This window comes from Rhinopithecus roxellana, chromosome 13, assembly GCF_007565055.1.
Source record: "Rhinopithecus roxellana isolate Shanxi Qingling chromosome 13, ASM756505v1, whole genome shotgun sequence".
In the NCBI taxonomy this organism is placed as follows: Eukaryota; Metazoa; Chordata; class Mammalia; order Primates; family Cercopithecidae; genus Rhinopithecus; species Rhinopithecus roxellana.
This window is the reverse complement of record NC_044561.1, coordinates 49,742,438-49,747,586: the sequence shown is the minus strand read 5'-3', so window position 1 is coordinate 49,747,586 and position 5,149 is coordinate 49,742,438.

Here is a 5,149-nt window from a genome sequence, read left to right as displayed (position 1 = left end):
GATATGTGAAGATTTATTGACCATAAATTTATTGCTGATTTATAACCTAACTGCATTTTGACCATAGAGTCAAGCATGTATGTAAAACTAATATTTAAAATGTTGTTGAGACTTCTTTCATGACCTACTACATGACCAAATTGTAAAAAATGTTCCATGAACACTTGCTAAAAAATGTATATTGTCTATTGGTTGGGTGTAGTGTTCTCTCTATATATATATTTAATGAACTTTGTTAATTTCATTACTGAAATATTCTATATGCTTACTATGTTGGGGCAGGCAGATCTATCAGTTGCTGAGAGAAACGTGTTAAATGTCTACCGACAACTCAGTTCCCCTTAAGGGAATTGATAAGATAGATAAATATATCAATGTCTTATAAATCTGCCCAGATTGCTTTATATTTGTTGAGTCTGTATAGTTAAGTACATACCCATAATTGTAATATCTTCCTAGCAGATTGTTTCCTTTTATTAAATTGAGTGATCTTTGTATACTATTAATTAACTAAATTTTTACTTTGTCTTATGTTAATATTGCTACCTTAGATTTCTGTGGGTTAGCCTTTGCTTAGTATTTTTTAATTACTTAATTTTCAACTTTTCAATTTGGTTTTATTTCAAATGTATATCTTGTAAGCAGCATATAATTAGATTTTATTTTGTTATTCAATGTAATCATTCTAGTCTTTTGTGTGCTTATTCTGTTTAAAGATATTATGATTATTGATGTACTGGCATATATTTTACCATGTTACATTTTGATATCTATTTAACAACTTTTTCTCTTAAAGTATTTTTCCCTCCTATTTCTCATTGGTATAAGAAAACATTCTACATTCCCTTTTATTTACATCAAAGAAAATAATTTTGCTGCTTTGCAACTTGTAGATTACTTATATCCTTTTTGTAATTATCTAAAATTTTAGCATACTTAGTAAACTATGAATTTCATACAAAATCTCTAGTTGTTAAATATTTCTGTCTTCTTCCCAATCACATCAAGGACTCAGAAAACTGCCTTAATCTATTGAACTGTCACCCATTTAACTCATCTTATTCTTTAAAAAATTCCAAAACTAATTATTATTATTTTGTGAATTTAATGACTATTAAAATGTTAACATTATTTATCAGTTTCAGTGATTATTATTCTTTCAAATTTTTAATTTTATTTTTAATTGACTATCATTTAATACTGACTTTCACACATTCCCTTCTGTCCTCTTTTCTTATGGCTGAAGTACAACCATTAGTATTAATAGGATACATTTTAGCAAATGTGAATTGTCTTTATCTATGAAATTCTGAAAGTCTCTTTAGTTTGCCTTTTTATTTTGAAATAGTGGCTTAACTGGTTGTAATATTCTAAGCTTAATTTAGTGAGAAAGATTAGGCTTGTCAACAAACGGTACTGAAACAATTGTAATTTCTATGTAAAAACATAATCCTAATCTTTCCTTTATCTTTTATAAAAAATTCAACTTGAATTGGATCATAAATTACAGGTACATTTGGTTACAAAATGCACAGATCAACCCATCATGTAGGTATTAAGCCCAGCATCCATTAGCTATACTTCCTGAAGCTCTCTCTCCCTGCTCCTTGACAGACCCTAGTGTGTATTATTCCCCATCATGTGGCCATGTGTTCTCATCATTCAGCTCCCACTTATAAATGAGAACATGCAGTGTTTGGTTTTCTGTTCCTGCATTAGTTTGCTGAGGATAACAGCTTCCAGCTCCATCCATGTCCCTGCAAAGGACATAATCTCTTTTCTTTTTATGGCTGCGTAGTATTCCATGGTGCATATGAACCACATTTTCTTTATCCAGTCTAGCATTTAGGTTGATTCCATGTCTTTGCTACTATGAATAGTGCTGCAATGAACATATGCATGTATCTTTAGAACGGAATGATTTGTATTCCTATTATAGATATATAATAGAATGCTATATATACCCAGTAATGGGATTGCTGGACCTAATGGTATTTCCGCCTCTAGATCTTTGAGAAATTGCCACACTGTCCTCCATAATGGTTGAACTAATTTGTACTCCCACCAATAGTGTAAAAGCATTCATTATTATCTGCAACCTCACCAGCATCTGTTGTTTCTTGATTTTTTAATAATAACCATTCTGATGGGAGTGAGATGGTATCTCACTGTGGGTTTCATTTGTATTTCTCTAATCATGGGTGATGTTGAGCTTTTTTTCATGTGTTTGTTGGCTGCATGAATGTCTTCTTTTGAGAAGTATCTGTTCATGTCATTTCCCCACTTTTTAATGTTACAAAACGCTTCTTTAGCTCAGCGAAGTTCCTTATTACCCACCTTCTGAAGCCTACTTCTGTCATTTCAGCCATCTCAGCCTCAGCCCAGTTCTGTGCCCTTAATGGAGAGGTGTTGCAGTCATTTGGAGGAGAAGAGGCACTCTGGCTTTTTGAGTTTTCATCGTTTTTGTATTGATTCTGATCTTTGTGGGCTTATCAACCTTTGATTTTTGAGGTTGCTCACCTTTAAATGAGGTTTTCCTTGTTGATGTTACTGGTGGTGCTTTCTGTTTGTTTTTCTTTTATCGGTCAGGCCACTCTTCCATGGGGCTGCTGTGGTTTGCTCAGGGTCTTCTCCGGACCCTAGCTGCCTTGGTTTTTCCCATACCTGAAGGCATCAGCAGTGAAGTCTGCGAAACAGCGGGATGGAGCCTGCTCCTTTTTCTGTGAGCTCCATCCCGGGGATGTACTGACATGTTGCCTGCCTGATCTCTCCTGTAGGAGGTGTCTGGAGACCCCTATCGGGAGGTCTCACCCAGTCAGGAGAAACGGGATCAGGGGCCCACTTAAAGACGCAGTCTAGCTGCTTTTTGGTAGAGCAGGTGTAGCAGGTGTGCTGCGTTGAGGGGACCCTTCCTCGTTCAGACCGCCTGAACTCTCCAGAGCCAGCAGGCTGGAAAGACAGTCCACTGAACTGCAGCAACGTGGGCCACCCCTTCCCATGGGGGTCTCCGTCCCAGGAGAGAGCAGAGTTTTGTCCATATAACCCTGGCTGGAGCTGCTGAAATTCCCACAGGGAGGCCCCGCCCAGTGAGGAGGATTGGATCTGGGTCCCACTTAAAGAAGCAGTGTGGCCACGATCTGGCACAGCGCCTGCGCTACGTTGTGGGAGACTCCTCCTCGTCTGGACTGCCTGGACTCCCCGGAGCTGGCAGGCGAGAATGGCTGAGTCAACTGAACCGCAGAGATGGTGGCTACCTCTACCCACGAGAGCTCGGTCCATCTCAGGCTGACTCCAGGCTATCACCACTGGCTGGCAGAAATTCCAGTGGGCCTTAACTTGTGAAGTGCTGTGTAAACGGGGCCTGGAGAGCAATGCTGTTTGGCTCCCTGGATTCAGCTGTCTTCCTAGGGGAATATATGAGTGGATCCCCTGCCTTGCCGGGATTCCTTGGGCTGGAGTATGTAAAACTCCAGGGTCTTTGTGTGTACCTGAGTAGCGGCTCTGCCATGACTCTGCACAGCTCTTTGTGTCTGACCCAAGGCCCTGGTGGCACGGGCTCATGACGGGATCTCCCGATCTGCGGGTTGCAGAGATCCGTGGGAGAAGCATGGCTTTCCAGGTGGTGTCCCACAGTCACTCACCACTTCCCTTTGCTGGGGTTGGGGGTTCCTTTGGCTCCGTGTCGCTCTCAGGTGGACCGTTTTCCCAGTCTGCTTTTCTTCATTCTCCATGGGTCTAGTTGTCTGCCTAGTCAGTCCGAGTGGGACTGAGAATCTGGATATTTTAGTTGAAGGTTCTGAATTCACTGGCAGTTTTCATTCCTCTCCATGAGTGCCGCAGACTGCAGCTGCATCTAATCGGTCATCTTGGCCCCTCAACCTTATTTTTCTAAAACCTTGGTCTCTAGGCAGCAGTGAGGCACTATGACTTTCTTTCGGGGCCCCACCCTAGTTCCTGACTTTAAGCAAGTACTTGGTTCCTGTCTGCCATCTTGGGCGGGACATTTTGGGATTGCCCAGCAGAGGCCAAACTCCCTGCTGATTTTAGACAAAGAGCCCAGTAGGTCAGAGGCTTCTGGCAATGTCTCTTCTGCTTCTGTTAATCCAGACATCCCTTTTTAGCTTTCTATTTTTATACCTACCTGTCATGGCTTTGTGTTCAGAGCTGAGAGATGGATCAAAGCATGAACTCATTGAGCTGCCTTGCCCGGAATGTTCTTCCCTATCTTTCTTATTTTCAATTCACTGCCTTGTTGCAGAGGGATTTAAAGAAGCTATTTTACTTCATCTCACTGACACTGAGTCAAATAGAGTGGGCATTCTTCTCATCTGAGTGACAAATGAGATAAACAAGAAATAAAGAGCTCAAAGTACTTCAGCTCGGGTTTAGTGGATGGAAGGCTAGCTGCAGAGCCTGAGCCCCGTGCAGGGCTGCAGACCCCTATCTCAGTTTACTCTTTGGGTCACTCTTCTTTCCAAGAGAAATGGGACACTGAGCAATCATGGCATTTATCAAAGATAATTCCCTTGCCTAGGTTACCCATTGCTTATGATTCTTTGGGCATCTTGTGATTTCTAGAAGGACAAATCAGAGGAGAAAAGGTCTGATCTTTCATGGCAACAGATTTTAATTTAGATACTGTCATTCACACTTATTCCTCCTGCTTACCTTCCTAGTCCAAATTTCCAGGCCCCAACATTCCACTGAATTCAATTAGACTGATGAAATGTTCACTTAGCTCTATTGTGCTCAGGCACCTCCAGGTGGTACAATGTGGTTTACAATTATTCTAGGAAGTGGGGGATCCCCCAAATCATGGATAGATGAGTAACCAGTTATCCACATGAGAAATACCTGTGAACCCTTTTTACGTACCAGGCAACTTTCTGGTCACAGTAGAGAGCTGAAAGGCCAATCATTTGATAGAACTTGTTCCTTGGGAGCTTATAGCTTAGAAGAGCTGATGTGGTCATCAATGGCCAGCATGTGAGGTGGAAAATGAAGTAGAAAATGGACCACCCAAAGACAGATGGAAGAGGGTCTGACTAGGTCAGGAAATCAGCCTGGAAACTTGTCAGATTCCTGGAAAAACTTGATCCAGGCTGAGCTTTGGTGGGGGCTTCAGGGATGAAAAAAGAGGAATAGTTCT